A 17,940-nucleotide genomic window follows, 5' to 3' on the forward strand; every position below is an offset into this window, starting at 1 on the left:
GTCATCATTCCCTAGAAATTAGGGAAATTCAAAGCAAGGGTAGTTTGAAATGTCCACTGTCCCTAGTCAAAACAGTAAAGGCCAACAAAATAAGAAACTACAAAAGTTAGAGGCTGTGTGAGCACAGGGACTCTTCACTCACTGTTGGTGTGGATGGCAAACTGGTGCAGCTACTGTTGATATCATTGTGAAATTTTCTCAATAAAAGCTGAAGATAAGTCTACAATATGACCCAGCTATACTCCTTGGCATATGCATAAACTACCTGACAATCCCTCCACAGAAACCACCTCAGCCATCTTAATTTCTATTTGTTTGCTATAACTAGGATATGAGAACAACCTATGAGCATATCACTAAAAATGCATAATTAAAATGTGATTCATATGCATTATAGATTATTCAGCTAAAAACAAAATAACATCAACTTTGTAGGTGATTGGTTGGAAATAGAAAAATTCTGTGGGAATAATGTAACCCAGACCCAGAAAAACCAACAGTACATAATCTCTCTCACTGGAGATGCTTAGCTTCAAAGGTTCATATAAGAAAATATATCCTGAAGTAAGAAACCATGCTATTAATTATATACCTAAAATTATTTAATTATTTTTAAAATATTATAACACATATAATCTGTATACACATATGTATGCATGTGTGTGTGTGTGTATATATATATATATATATATATATATATATATATATATATATATATATATAAGTATTTTCATATGGACTGAGAATTCTCCCCTTGAGAGCCAGAGACCATATAACAAATATCCAAATACCAGGGATTGGAAGCCCTCCTCTGAGTTGTTGTTCAGAATTTTCTAAGAAATTCACAAAATATAGAGGTTTTTCTATTGTCAATGGTGGCTTCCTAGAGGTAAAATTTAAGTACCTATTTATGAAGATGTATTTTATTCTGAGCCTAGAAGGCCTGAGATGGAACAGATGTGAATGCCTCCTCCCTGGTATTGGCATTTGTGAAACCAGAAAACACCATGAAGTATTTAAACGGAGAAAGGAAACCAACAGTCCTACTCAGTTGTGACACATTTGAACAATAACAAGCATTGGCATGCTAAAATAACATTCTGGGTGTAGTAGTGGTACACATACCTTAACAGTAACTATCAGCTCTCTAATTGGAATTGAAACCCTTTCAATAAAGGAAAACATCCCAGGTACTAGAAATCTAGCCATATGCTCAGTGCTTGTGAAATCACAAATAATTGATATAGAATAAACCTACAGTAACAATTTTATACTAAACCAGCATAATACCAAAAGTCAAGCTAAAACATTGCCCTTGTACCCACAAAAAGAAAACTTCTCACTGCTCATAAAGGACTTTCTTGTTGCATCAGATGGAGACTCATACAGAAAACTATAACCATAAAAATGTAGAATTATGGAACCAAGACCCAGGGATACATTTGTAAAACATTCATACTCAAGGCTCAGATATTACTGAGGAACAGAGGTCAAAACAATTGTATGAGCCAAGAAAATCAGGCAGTTTGATATAAGATTGTGACTTTTGGTAATGTCATAATAGAATCTACACACCAGCAGAATTGCCTCAACACAAACGGAATAAGTATAAGCAAGATAGATATGCCAAAGTATACATGTGAAAGTCCAGAGGGTCTCAAATCTACACAAAGAACTAATGGCAAATAAGGAACGCTAAATGGAGAAGTACTATTCCCCCGAGAGGAGCACAACCAAAGAGCCTTAAAAACACATAGAAACACATGAGTAGTATTATACAGATTATGAAATCTATATTGAAGAACATGTGTGGATATATGCATATACATTAATACATAATAAAATGTATACATGTGTGTATATATATTTGTTTATGTATATCCATGCATATATATCTATAATGAAATTAATATAAAAGATGACTGAGAAAGGAAGAAGAAAGATAAAATATGATGATGTAGTAAATATATCAGTCTAGCTTAATTCTTATAGATATCTGGTAATCATTTAAAGAAATACATTTTTAGTTTATGTTCTTAATACTTTTATAAGAACAATTGGCTCTATATCTCAGACTGGTCTATATATTTTTCTGTAAATTAACAAATTGTTCTATATTTGATTACTGATTCAAGGCACCCACGATTAAAGTCAGATAATATAATGCTACTAATGTTGTATGTTCTATGATACATAAATGTAGTGTTAATTTTTGGTTTGGTATAAATTATACTTTTCAATCTTTGTAGAATATTATTATTTTGATTTTTTAATGAAATTTACAGATAATTTTAATAGTAAGTACAGTTTAATGATATTAATACTTTTAGTCTACAAAATGTACATCTTGTGTGTGTATGTACTTAAGGTTTTAATCAGCCTTTTGTTTTATTTCCAGAATACAGATATTTCACTGGATTGGTTCTATTTATTTCTAGGTACATTTTGGAGCTGATACAGGTGGATTGCCATGTTACTTTTATTTCAAATAATTCTGTTTCCATGTAGCAACATGTAAACAATGTTAATTTGTTGACTTCTTTCTATTTAAACTTTTATGATTTTATTATTTTAATAGGTTTTATGGTATAGTCTTGTGTTCCTTTCAGATCTTAAAACAAAAAAAAAAAATGTCGTTTTTTTCTATTTAGGATTGTGTAAGTAGTTGTCTTATAACCAGTTGTGTTTATTAACCTGAGGCATGTTCTTTTTATCACTGATTTATCTAGCATCTTAATTATAAGATGATATTTTATCAATCACACATGTTTTTACTAATAGAGACTATTGTATAGATTTTGATCTTATGCTCTTGATGTGATATACCACATTTATTTATTTGTATAATTGAAACATCCTTATAGTACTAATATATATATATAATATACATATATATATATATCACTTGATCTTTAATAAATTAGCCATTAATTTAATGGTTTCAGTTTACTTTTAATGGGAGCTGAACCATCCTACAACAATTACCATGAAAGATAATCTTCATAGACACAGGCAAGTTTAAACAAAATAATTCTTCAACTGAATTTTTCTCATCTCTGGTGCTCCAGGACTATGCCAAATTGACACTAAGTATTTAAGCAACACACCTTATAGAGGACTTTTTCCTCTGTGTGTTCCATTAATGTTAATTACAGATATTTTTTCTGTTTTTATGATTTTGATAATAGAATAGCATGGATTATTGTTGTATGGATAAGTAATGATCACCGAAGTTAAGAATAAAATATTCTAGACTTTGGTAGACAAAGAACTGTGGTTGAAGATGCATTCCATAGACTTTGATAGGAAAGACACACATATACATACACACCATATATCTGTATATATATATATATATATATATATATATATATATATATATATATGATTAGCAATAATTGTGAAATGAAGTTGGACACATATACTTCATACCTGTTTGTAGAAATCTCAGGGTCAACCAGAGCTCACAGAGTAATGATTTGCTTGAGGCAAAAAGGAAATTTAATTCAACTTGACTTAGGAAACCAGTATTAGTATATTTTTTTTTTTTTACCATAGTTTGACACTAGGTAGATTTTTAGACACATTTAACTACAGTACAACCTTGGAGAAAACGCTTAAGCCATGGCTACAAGGAAAATCTTTTGAAAAGTTCATGATTTTTGTAAAGTACATGTGATCATTTCCATAAGACTGGGTTATATTTAATGAGATACCATGCTCAGAATAAAGGCTTAGGGAGGAAGTTTTGGATAAAAATAATAGTCTAGGAATTTAGGTGATGCCTCCCTCTATAAATAACATAGATCTACAGGCTATTCACTATATCCATTTCCAGTTCTCCAGGCAGAAATATGTAAACATTTCTTCCATTGAAGAGACTTGCCTGTAGGTTTAACATTCGCTGGTTCCAAGTGTTTATCTTTGAGCAAAAAGGCCTATATAAGTGTTACCCATTAAGGTGATGCACTGGTGTTGGTTTAAATTACTAAGATTACATAAATTCTTATATCTGGGGAATGAATATGTTCTCATCTGTAAGATTTGAGACATCAAATTAACTGTCAAAAATCTGAGGCTAGAGTTTTAGCACACAACCATAGTGAATCGTCCTGTGAGTTTGAGTCTAGGCACTACAAAGCTACAAACAAATGTTCATTCCCATACACAAAGAAAAACTCTTTTTCCCCCTTTTCTAGGTAGGATAGAAGGAAAACCTTGTGTTCCTTGGTGAGGATGCAGTCCTGCATCTTTTATGTATGTGTAAACATAATGACTGCCTTGTGTTCCTTGGTGAGGATGCAGTCCTGCATCTCTTAGGTATGTGTAAACATAATGACTGAGGATGGGGCAATAGAAGTATAAAGCACTACTACAGGTAATGTTATTACATGTGATTATTTTTCTACTACTTAAATCGTTTGTGCATAAATGCACAGCTACTAAAGTTAGTTCAACTTATAAATTAACTAATATTAAATAGCTCTTTAAAACAGTTCATCTAAAACGTTAATATCGATACACTCCTGGCAATCAATTAATAAAACATATCACAACTTCAATTTATCACTACTGAATATTGAACTTCATGAGTGATTTTCCCATTCTTTATCATAAGCTCTTGAAAAAAATCACTGAATATAGGATACTCTTATGAGAGGCTATGGATTTAATACTTTGTAAATTGGATATTTACTAATATTGTTTAGCAAATATTTCTAACATAATTTCAAATATATTTTATTAATTTTCTAACATATAATATTTGTAAAATAAACTTTTATTTAAATGGTATTATATCATTTTTTTCCCCTTTCTCCCTCCAGATCAAGTTCTCTCTTTAACCCCTTCCATTTTTTTCAAAGTGTTAAGATGCATAAATTACTTTGGAGTCAGCAAGACATTATTATATATCATTATGCACAAAAGATTTCCAATAAGGAAGTTGGCATCTGTATATAAAAGCAAGATAGGAAGTTGCTATATTAGATTTTTAAAGTTGTCTTATAAAATTTTCAAAGGATAATTATATTCTAAAAATCACTTACTGTCTAATTCAATGACTTGCTATGATTTGTATATCAGAATTAATATCTTTGATAAATTATTCAAAGTTTCTTCTTTAGAAGATCTCATATTATGATTGACCAGTATCTCATTCAGGAATAAACAATGTTATTTATAATTATAACATTTCAAATAAAATGAAAATTGATTATTTACTACAAAATTCTGGCTTAAATGTTACTCGTATTATTGCCAATTTTATTCGTAGAATCATAGTATAGTTCAGGCTAACTATGTTATTGTGCAATAATGCAGGCATCAGTCTCCAAATCTAGTTACAATGATCCGACAGGTAGTTATTTAGGAAGACCTTCCACAGGGAGTGATTTGAGTCCCATCTGTTTAAGAACTGGCTGCCAGTGATAGCAAAAGATAGGGAAGATCCATCATTGTAAGTGAGGGATCAATGACTGAGAGCACAAGTTGAGAGAGTGTTATTTTGTATTGGGGAAAAGTCAGAATGATATTGACCCTTTCTAAGTCAGAAGGAATTGGATTTAAGGGACACAGTTCCTTCTGCGAGTTCTCCATGTACCTTGTTAAAGTCATTCAAACAGCAGTTACACAAGACACTTCAAGTCAGTATGTATCATTAAAAAGAATAAAAGTATGCCCAGTCAATCCCTCTTCATAGAAATGAAAAAAAAAAAAAAAGAAATAGAAGTACCTCCTGCTACTCTCTGAGGTATAACATACAATTTTGTTGCATCAACCTCATGTGTACTGTACTTCAATGAAATATAGTTTTGTCTTGAGACGATGAGCTATTTTATATGGTAAGTTCAGGAATTATATTCTATGTCAACCTTTTCAAAGAAATGTGACCACAATATAATCATTCACTTCTATAATTAATCAAGAACAAAATCGTTGCAGCATTAAGCCATAAATCAGAATCAAACCTTTAATATTGTATTCTACAATACAATATCAGTGACTTACCAAGTGATTTTATATGCAGAAAAAAAGACAATTATGGAGCAACTAATACCCAGGTTCTATAAACTATCAGTCTATGTCCATTACATCAAAGTGATTTCCAGTATTCAACATGCCACCTGTAGTACTGAATATGCTTAAGACTGAATATCAGTCTTATTGGGTCTCCTGCCATTTCTTATATTACCTCAACTCTGCCAAATACAATGCAGTGTAGTTCTGTGTTTTCTGAAACCTAGCAGTGTAGAGAATATTGCATTTTTGCTACCAGTATCATAGCATTCCCTCTTATAATTGTATGTATACAATGTCCAGTATGTATGTAACATGCCCAGTTTAGTTTAAGCCAGTCATCTAGGTGAGATCTTCCTGATTATTGAATTACAACTAAAAATTTTAAGTGGTTCCCCTCAACTCTGGCTTAACTAGAATCCTCTCTAGATTTCACACTTAATTATATTTTCTAAATTGCATTCCTTGAATTCCAATTAATATAAAGCTAATTTTTTTAAAACTTGACACAATTTAGCAGAACCTCATTTTCCTTTCTAAATTTAATTTCTCTTATGCTGCTTGTAATAATGTATGTTCATTGGCTATAACTATAACTAATTCACAATTATTTGAAGTCTGTTATATTTACAATTTCCAAATAAAGGACATACCACGGGAACATTTACAAATTAGATTTGCAATGAAAATTGATTTAAAGTTACATTTGAAACTGCTGGAATTTTGACAGTTAATAATGTTAGAAGATGCCTATTTAGATGTCAGAAGAAACCTGAATTATAACCGAAAAAATAAAGTTCAGGAGATGGAGATGATTCGGAGGTTAAGAAAACTTTTGAAATCACTTGAAATTGTTTTCTAGCATCTAAAAGGTGGTCACAACCAGTTGTAATTCCAGTTCAAAGAAACATAATAGTGCTTCCACCCACTGCTTTCTACTAGGAAACACTAGTTGGTCTGCTCCCATGAAGACTCCATATCCTGGTACATTCTAGAGGATCCACTGCACTCTGCAATTGGACCCAGTGCATTCAGAGCAGTTGAGGATTGGCTGTACTCAGAGCAGTTGGACAACAGCTTTACTGATCCACTGAAGATCCAACAGTCTGAAGGCCTTCCAGATCTACTGTAGCCAGGTCAACAGATATGCAGCTTCTTTTCCCTTGTGAAGAGCCCCCAGTTGGAAGGCCCCACAGGTGGTCTGTGCCACAGGCCTACCAAGCGTCCTGAAGCAACCCAGGGACAAAAGAAGCAGACTCCATACAGTCACCTAGAACAACAAACACCAGGGATATCCAGATGGTGAAAGACAAGTGCAAGACCATAAGCAACAAAAGCTGAAATATGTGGGCACCATCAAAACCCAGTTCTCACACCAAAGCAATCCTTTAATACACCAATACACCTGAAAATCAGGAATCTGTCCCAAAATCCTATCTCATGAAGATAATAGAATCCTTTAAAAAGGACATCAATAACTCACTGAAAGAAATACAAGAAAGCACAGGTAAACAGGTGAAGGAATTAAATAAATCAATCCAAGACCTAAAAGTAGAATTAGAAACAATAAAGAAAACACAATGGAGGCAAGGCTGAAAATGGAAAACCTTGGAAAGAGGTCAGGAATTACAGAAGTAAGTATTAACTACAGAATGCAAGAGATATCAGAAGGAATTTCAGGTGTACAAGATAGAGTAGAAGAGATTGACATAACTGTAAAAGAAAATTCAAAACATAAAATCTCCTAATCCAAAGCATCCAGGAAATTCAGGACACAATGGAAAAATCAGATCTAAGGACAATCTAAATAGAGGAAAATGAAGATTCCGAGCTCAAAGGACTTGAAAATGTCCTCAACAAAATCATAGAAGAAAATTTCCTCAATCTAAAGAAAGAGAGGGCCATGAAGGTACAAGAAGCCTATAGAACACCAAATAAATGGTATTCTATAAAGAAAAGAAGAGAAAAGAAAAGAAGAGAAAAGAGAGAAGAGAAAAGAAAACAAAAGAAAGTCTTCTCATCACGTAATTATCGAAACACTAAATGCACAGAGCAAAGAAAGAATATTAAAAGCTGTAAGGGAAAAAGGCCAAGTAACATACAAAGGTAGACCTATCAGAATTACATCAGACTTCTCAACAGAGACTATGAAAGCTACAAGAGCCTGCTCAGAGATTATGCGGACTCTAAGAGAACACAAATACCAGCCAAGACTACTATACCCAACAAAACTTCCAATCAACATAGATGGAGAAACCAAAATATTCCAGGACAAAACCAAATTCAAAGAGTATCTATCAACCCAGCCCTACAGAGGATCCTGGAAGGAAAACTCCAACACAAGGAAGATACCTGCACCTAAGAAAGGAAAAGATATTAAGTATCTCACAACAAAGTCAAAAGCAGAGAGCCACAAGCACATAAAGTCACCTACCAAAGCAAACATACAAGGAACCAAGAGTCATCTCTCTATAATATCTCTCAATATTAGTGAACTCAACTCACTTATAAAAAGACATAAGCTAACAGACTGGATATGCAAATAAGGTCCAGCATCATGCTGCATACAAGAAACACACATCAATAACAAGACAGATACTACCTCAGAGTAACAGTGGAAAACATCTTCCAAGAAAATGGCCCCAGGAAACAAGCAGGAGTTGCCTTCCTAATATTCAATAAAATAGACTTTCAACCAAAAGTTATCAAGAAAGATGAAGATAATAGAGTCCTTTAAAAATGTTCATATTCATCAAGGGGAAAATCCACCAAGAGTAAGTCTCAATTCTGATCACCAATGCCTCAAATGCAAGAGCATCCAAATTCATAGAAGAAACTTTACTAAAACTCAAATTACACATTGAACCCCACACAATAATAGTGGGAAATTTCAACACCCACTATCACCAAGGGACAGGTCATTGAAACAGAAACTAAACTGAGACACAGTGAAACTAAGAGATTTAATGGCTATCCACAGAATATTTCACCCTAAAACAAAAGCATACATCTTATTCTCAGCACTTCGTGTTACCTTCTCCAAAATCGACCTTATAATTGGTCACAAAACAACCCTCAACAGATACAAGAAGATGAAATAGTACCCTATATCCTATCAGATCACCACGGCCTAAGGCTGGTCTTCAATTACTGCAGAAACCACAGAAAGCCCACATACACATAGAATCTGAACAACTCTTTACTCAGTGATAACTTTGTCAGGGAAGAAATAAAGAAAAAATAAAAGAATTCCCAAAATTTAATGAAAATATTAATACATCATACTCATACTTATGGAACATAATGAAAACAGTGCTAAGAGGAAAGTTTATAACACTAAGTGTCCTGTAAGAGCACGCCTGAGAGCTCTAAAGTAAAAAGAAGCAAAACCCACCCAAGAGGAGTAGAAGGAAGGAAATAGTCAAACTCAGGGCTGAAATCAACCAAATAGAAACAAAGAAAACAATACAAAGAATCAGCATAATCAAAAGAAGGTTCTTTGAAAGAAAAAAGATAGACTAATCCCTAGCCAAACTAATTAAAAGGCCAAGAGGCAGTATCCAAATTAATAAAATCAGAAAGGAAAAGAGAGAAATAACAACAGAAACGGAGGAAATTATATTTAAAAAAATCATCAGGTCCTACTATAAAAGCCTATACTCAACAAAACTGGAAAATCTAGATGAACTAGATGGTTTTCTATATAGTTGCTAAATAATAAAGTTAAATCAAGAGCAGTTAAACTATATAAACTGGCTCATATCTCACAAGGAAATAGAAGAAGTCATTAAAAACCTTCCAACCAAAAAAAGTCCAGGGCCAGATGGATTTAGACCTGATACCAATTTTCCTCAAACTTTCCATAAAATAGAAAGAGAAGAAGCACTACCTGACTTGCTCTATGAAGCCACAATTACTCTGATACCTAAACCACACAAGGACCCAATAAAAGAAGTTCAAACCAATATCGCTTAGGAATATCGATGCAAAAAAACTCAATAAAATTCTTGCAAACCAAATCCAAGGACATAACAAACCATCATGTAACACGATTAAGTAGGCTTTATTCCAGGGATACAAGGTTGGTTTAATATACAAAAAAATCCATTAATGTAATCCACTGTATAAACAATATCAAATATCAAGGAAAAATTCACATGATCATCTCAGATTCAGAAAAAGCATTTGACAAAATACAACACCTTTTCATATTAAAAGTATTGTAGAGATCAGGAACTTGAGACTCATACCTAAGTATAATAAAAGCAAGTTACTGCAAATCAACAGCCAATATCAAATTAAATGGAGACATACTTGAAGCAATCCCATTGAAGTCAGGGACAAGACAAGGATGCCCACTGTCTCCATATCTATTCAGTACAGTACTCAAAGTGCTAGCAATAACAATAAGACAATAAAAAAATCAACGGGATGCAAATTGGTAAAGAAGAAGTAAAGGTATCACTGTTTGCAGATGATGTGTTAGTAATCGTGATATATAATTGACCCCAAAAATTGTACCACAGAAATTTTCCAGGTTATAAACATCTTCAGCAAAAAGACCAGATATATAATTAACTCAAATAAATCAGTAGCCTTCTTTTATACAAAGGATAAACAGGCTGAGAAAGAAACTAGGGAAACAGCTCCCTTCACAGTAGTCACAAATAGTGTAAAATGTCTTGAGAATAGTATAAAATGTCTTGAGGTATATCTAACCAAACAAATGAAAGGTCTGCATGACAATAACTTCAAGTCTCTCAAAGAAATTGAAGAAGATCTCAGAAAATGGAGAGATCTCCCATGCTTATGGATTTTCAGAATTAACATAGTAAAAAATGGTCATCCTACAAAGAGCATCTTTAGATTTAATGCAATCCCCACCAAATTCCCAACACAATTCTTCACATGGAAAGAGCAATTCTCAAATTCATCTGGAAAGGCAAAAAAACAAGAATAGGGAAAACAATTCTTAACAATTAAAAACAGCTGGAGGAATCACTATCCCTGACCTCAAAATTTACTATAGAGCAATAGTGATAAAAACTGTGTGGTACTGTAACAGAGACAGACACATTGATCTATGGAATAGAATTGAAAACCCAGAAATAAAACCACAAATTTACAGTCACTTGATCTTTGGTAAAGACGCCAAAAATATACAATGGAAAAAAGAAACATCTTCAATAAATGCTGCTGGTCTAACTGGTTGTCTGTATGTAGAAGAATTCTAAGAAGACCCATATTTGTCACCTTTTACAAAGCTCAAGTCCAAGGGGATCAAGTACCTCATCATAAACCCAGATACACTGATCTAATAGAAGAGAACATGGGAAAGAACCTTGAACTCATTGGCATGGTGGGAAATTTCCTAAACAGAACTCCAATGGCTCATGCTCTAAGATCAAGAATAGATAAATGGGACCTCATGAAACTGGAAAGATTCCTTAAGACAAAGGGCATAGTCAATAAGACAAATCAGTCACCTACAGATTGGGAGAAAATTTTCACCAACCCTACATGCAATTGAGGGTCAATATCCAAAATATATAAAGAACTCAAGAAGTTAATCACCAAAATCCAAACAACCCAATCAAAAAATGGGGTATAGAACTAAACAGAATTCACAACTGAGGAATGTTGAATGACTGAGAAGCACCTATAGAAAGGTTCAAAGTTCTTAGTGAAAGAATTGCAAGTCAAATAAAACCCCGAGAATCCACCTTATACCAATCAGAATGGCTAAGACCAAACCTCAGGTGACAACACAGGTTGGTGAGGATGTGGAGAAAGAGGAACACTCCTCCATTGCTCTTTGGATTGAAAACTGGTACAACCACTCTGGAAATCATTCTGGAGGGTCCTCAGAAATTTCAAAATAGATCTACCTATAGACCCAACTACACCACTCTTGGGAATATACCCTAACATGCCACACAGGGTCATGTGCTCCACTTCATTCATAGTGGCCTTATTTGTGATAGCCAGAAGCAGGAAACAACCTCGGTGTCCCACAACAGAAGAATGGATACAGAAAATGTGGTTCATTCACACAGTGGAATGCTACTCAGCTATTAAGAATGAGGACATGCTGAGTTTTGCATGCAAATGGTTAGAACTAGAAAATATCATCCTGAGCGAGGTAACTCAGTCCCAAGAAGACATTCATGGTATGTACTCACTAATAAGTGGATATTAACCAAAAAATAATAAATATATATATATATATATACAGAATACCCAAAGATATGATATAGTCCACAGAACGCAAAAAGGTCAACAAGCTGAAGTGCCCAAGTGAGGATATCTCAGTCCCACTTTAGTGAGAGAAGAAAAGAGTCACTAGCAGGGAGGGAGGGATGTGGGAGGGAAAGGGGGACAGGGAAGTGGAGTTGAGGAAAGAGGGGAACCTGATCTGGTATTGGGTAAGGGAAAAAGACTGTAGCCCCTGAGGGCCAGCAGAAAGAATGAGAACAGGCATCCTCAGAAAATAGGAGGTTGGGGGGATCCTCCAGAATGCACCAGAGACCTGGGAGGTGAGAGACTCTCAGACTCAAAGAGAGGGAGAGATCTTAGATGAATTGCCCAACAGTAGGAGAGGGAACTTACAGATCCTACCTCCAGCAGGAAGGCAGGTCATAAAGTGAAGGATGGGGCTGCCAACCCACAATGATGTCTCTGACACATAATTGTTCATGTTTGAAAGAATTACAGGGGTTGAAATGGAGAGGAGCCTGAGGAAAAGATTGTCCAGTGACAGGCCCAAAGTGGGATCCAGCTCAAGGGGAGGTCCCAAGACCTGACACTATTACTGAGGCTATGGAGAGCTCACAAAAAGGGGCCTATCATGACTGCCCTCCAAAAGACTCAACAAGCAGCTGAAAGACTCAGAGGCAGAAATTTGCACCAAACCAATGGACAGAAGCAGCTGACTCCTGTGGTTGAAGTAGGGAAAACTAAAAGAAGCTGAGAGAAGGCCAATCCTGTAGGAGGGCCAGCAGTCTCAATTAATCTGGACGCTGAGATCTCTCAAACACTGTACAATCAAACAGAGCTTTCACCAGCTGATATGAGGCCCCCAACACAAATACAGTAAAGTACTTCCAAGTCTGTGCTCACTCAGAGATGATGCACCTAACCCTCAAGAGACTGGAGGCCCCAGGGAGTTTAGAAGTCAGGTGCATGCATGGTGGAGACATCCACATGGAGACAGTGGGGTGAGGAGGAGGTATGGGCTGTGGAACAGTCGGTGGATGAGGGGGAGTTAAAATATGGAGTGTAAAATATAAAAATAAAATTAAATTAAAATAATAAAATAGTAATAGAATACTATCATGTGACCTCTTCAGGCTTCTGAGCAAAATCGATGTATATATAGGCATGCAAGCTCACGCAAATGCACATACCTTAAAATTAAATTAAAATAAAATAAAGTAGACTCATCTATTTTTTAGCTATATTCACAGTGACCAGAACTGAATAAATTGTTTAAATATTTCTATATTAAATCTTGCAAATACTGCTCTGAGCATTTAAATGTCAATTTAAAACCAGAATGACTTAAAAACTGGACGATGTAAACAAAGTAAATAATTTTGAAACATGTTGAATAGGAAATTATGAAAGCAAAGTTTGAAACAGACTGTGAATGTCAGCATACGAAGCATGGAGGGGTTGGTTTAGAGAATATTAAGGCTAATGATGCCTACAACAGTTCTCATATATACAAACACAAGATCCTTATGGGAGAATGATGTATATGTCAGAGGGATTTCTGTTAACTTTAGGAAAAAGACATGAAGAAAAACTGTTATATAAGACTATGATGGATATGAAACTCTTGGTTTAAATAGTTATATGGAGCTAGAAAAGGGCAAATGTGTGTTTTGTGATAAAAGATTAATCTTAAATAAGAGCTACTGTTCTGTGCAGGCTTTGGGCAACAAGAGGTGGGAAACTGTACTAAAAAGAACCCAATGATATAACATCCTTATATGTGTGCTTTGGGAATATTCACCAAGGATATTTTCTAGTATATAAGTAAAAATAGAAGTAGGTGTTTAAAATTGCATTAACTTCATAATTCACACCCTGGCTGAAATAATCTCAAAGGAGAGCTAAGAGTGCTTACTCCTGTTCAATTCATAGTGTTATAAGAAAGACAAAGACATATTTGAGGAGAAATGGGAAGTAGGGTTTGAAATAATAGAAACAAACTGTAGGCAAACTCAAGACAAGGTTTCTTTTTTCAGGTTTGAGATAATGTACTGCTCTGGCAAGAGTGAAATCAGCCATCCCTTGTCTTTTCTCTACTATTAGAGAATTAAATTACTTCCGAATCTTTTCCTCAAAATACCAAGCTTTCTTTTCTTTTCAAAATACTGCTCTGAGGATGAAAAAAAAATCCTCTTTTTAAAAAAAAAATCTCAATATCCTCTATTGTTTTTATCTATTATATTCTTCCTCAGTCTCATTGATTCTAAGACATTTTTTGTACAGCACAAAAGCATTGCCAAAAATGGAACACCGAGTTCAGGAAGAAGAAAGCTGTGAGTGTAACTCTGTTTTCACTGGAATCTCCAGATGATGGTGTAAACTTTGCCTGGCATTCAAAAACTACTCTAGGAGAGGAAGTGGCTACATTTTGGTCGTCCTTCAAGTTCTAATTCATTTGTCACTATAAGAGATCTACAAATACTTTAGTATGAATAATTCTTCCAAGGTCAGGATATGTGACTCCCTCCACTAGTCAATCTTAAGCTGAAGTGCTGAACAGCTGTAAGTTGTAGTAGAAACATTTCCTACTTCATTGGGTTTGGAATTGTCTTTTTCTGATGTATGGAATAGAAAATCGGGGACTCAAAGAATACTCCTCACTCACATGCTTCCCCTAGCCTGTAGTAGATGAGTCTCCGAGTCTGAATTAAAGCTAGTCTGGGGCCTGAAGCCCTCCATTTACATTTCTGGATCAAAGTGTCAGTCTGATGGCCTGAAGAGATGACTTAATGCTTAAGACCACTTATTGCTCTCTTTCAGGGCACCTGGGTTTGGTTTCCATCACTTACATGTGGCTCACAACTGTCTATAACTATAGATCTAGAGGTTCTCCTATCTCTTCATATTTTAGTGGGCTCAAACATACAATCAGCCACACACACACATACACGCATACAGAAAAATATATAAAAAAGCATTATATAATTTTTATTGTTGGTTTCCTTTTTAAGTAGCAGTCTGAGATTGCCCAAGAATGTGTGACTGATGCCTGCTAAGCCATCCCTCTATAATCAGAGGCTTAGTGCCATAGACTATTTGTAAGCATGAGGCACTCAGCGAGTTCTTGCTTGACTCATGTCACAAAAAGCAATACCTAATTAGAACACATTAAATCAGTAAAGAGTAGAGTACATGTGCACTATATGTGCCAGTTATTAATGTGGCTCCCATAAGTCACATAGATTGATCTATTTCCATGTCTCTTAACCCATGAGCTGAGGTATGAATTCACTAATGTGACCTGCTAAATGTTAAGAATTTCTACATTAAATATTTGTGATGGACTTCTGCTTGTCAGGCACTAGAATAATGACCAATATGTTTATTCATCATGCAGCTTATAGTCTAATATGGTCAACAAACAACACATTTGGAAAAAAAAAAAAAAAAGAGGCTGGCAGGCTATTACATATAGTAACAAGACCAAGGTAGGAAGAGCACAGAATAATAATGTAAGAAGGATATTTCATACATGTATTGATCAACACACAGTATCTACCAAATCATTCTCTCTGCACAGCTACTGAGTGTGTAGAAGATCCACTGTTAGGATTTCAAATGCAAACAGGAGTGCAGCAGTTAGAAGATCCAAAATGACATGTTGAAAACAGGTGAGGCTTCTTCACATTATTGCTGGGACACAATTGCATCTCTTGATATTGTTCAAATCCCCTCAACTCATTTTCTCTCCTTTTTTTCAAGATGTTTTTCACATATCACTGTATTATCTACCTCATTGACCTACATTCTTCATACTCAAATATTTGAGGTATATGTTAAAATGAAATGTACTATGTGTAATAATTTTTATAAGAAATTTTAATTTTATTTCTAAAACATAAATATTGACATCTATCTTAAGAAAATACTTTTTAAATTACCCCATTTAAATTAATGATGTTTTTATGTTTCTAATCATGATAATTTAAATTTCCAAAGGATTATTCTTGGCACCATTCATCCATCACTAACCATTCCCACTAAGTTCACCAAGTAATATATATGTACATAATCACACATACAGAGGTGTTATATAGAAGTGAGTATAAACTTTCTTGTAATTTTAGGTTTCTAATGAATTAAGTTTCATACATATTTTGACATCAGATCAAAATTAGTGTGATAATATTATACTACATATTTGTGTTGCATTTTCTGCTTCCAGGCTGCAATGTTTACACAATGCAGATACATTGAAACTGCACCAGGAGTTCTAACTTTGGGCATGCATTTCTTTAAATGCTTTTGAAGCCATTCTTATTTAATACCCACTACATTCATTCCTCTGAAGAATAAAGGGCTCGACCTAAGGGGTGTCCAAGACTAATACACTTAATTCTCAATCCAAGTTTCAGGTCGACAGTGCACACTAAAAGGGTCTCTAAGTAGTAATTATACCAGGCAATTACAGAGAAGGCTCCAATTACATGATATTCACAGGGAGCATAATTTGCATCAATTAAGGTCATTGTTATCAATATTTAGAATCAATTTATGTAAATTTGAACATCTATATTTTGAAACTTTATTATGGGCCACCTACACCCTTAAAGCAAATGCTACCATCTGGGAAAAAGAAATCATTATTCACTTCCTATCCTGTAATCTGAAATGACTGGCTTTTGTAAATGAATTTGTCATACATAATACAGAAAATGTTTTTTTGTTTGTTTGGTTCTGTCCATTGTCTTTGCTGAAAACTTCCATTTTTTTTCATCCCATTTCTTACTAAATGTTATTTGTATGGCCAACATTTTAAAAAGAAAAAGAATTATATATGCATTTTGTGCACTCACACCATCCATTCTTCCCTATCATACTAGTGAACTTCCTCATGTCTATGTGTCCTGCTCTTGCTTTCATGTGTCAGTCTCTCTTCTCTGTCTCTGTCTCTGCCTCTCTTTATCTCTATCTCTCTCTGTCTCTCTATCTCTCTATCTCTCTGTCTCTCCTCTCTCTCTGTCTCTCTCTCTGTCTCTCTCTCTCTCGCTCTCTCTCTATCTCTCTCTCGCTCTCTCTCTCTCACACACACACACACACACACATACACATCATGTAGATTCCACTTCCACATGTAAATGAGCAATATTGATTTTCAGCAGTTTTGCAGCTGCAGGTCTTACTGTATCTCATGTGAAATGATATGGTTGAAGGTTGAACATGCTCTACATTTTTGAAATAATTGCATTTCAAGCTTATAGTTACTCCATGTTTATACATATAATTTTCTTTTCTATTGTGATTACTTCTTGTGGGTTTTGCACTTTAGCATATTTTACTATCATTTATTTTTTAGTCTTGGAAAAAATCCCTAATGCACACAATGTAGATGAACATACTCACCTCACATTTTCCCTTCTACCTTTTCTTCGTTATATCCAGACAGAATAATTTATCTCTCAAACTCATAACCCCTCTCTCTCTTTGATATTTTTCTTTAACTCTTTAACAAACTGTCTATCCTTTTGGTGGTTTTCCACATGAGCATGACTGTGGTGCCATCCACTGGTGCATAGAACGCTTACTGGAGTTCACATACCCAGAGGAGAATGATATAATCTTTCTTTAAGCATCTATAAGCATCCAATAGCTCTTCAGTTAGTTATGGGGCTTGATGAGTTCCTCCTTCACCCATGACTGAGTTCT

Source organism: Mus musculus, chromosome 16 (assembly GCF_000001635.26).
Source record: "Mus musculus strain C57BL/6J chromosome 16, GRCm38.p6 C57BL/6J".
NCBI classification, from domain to species: domain Eukaryota; kingdom Metazoa; phylum Chordata; class Mammalia; order Rodentia; family Muridae; genus Mus; species Mus musculus.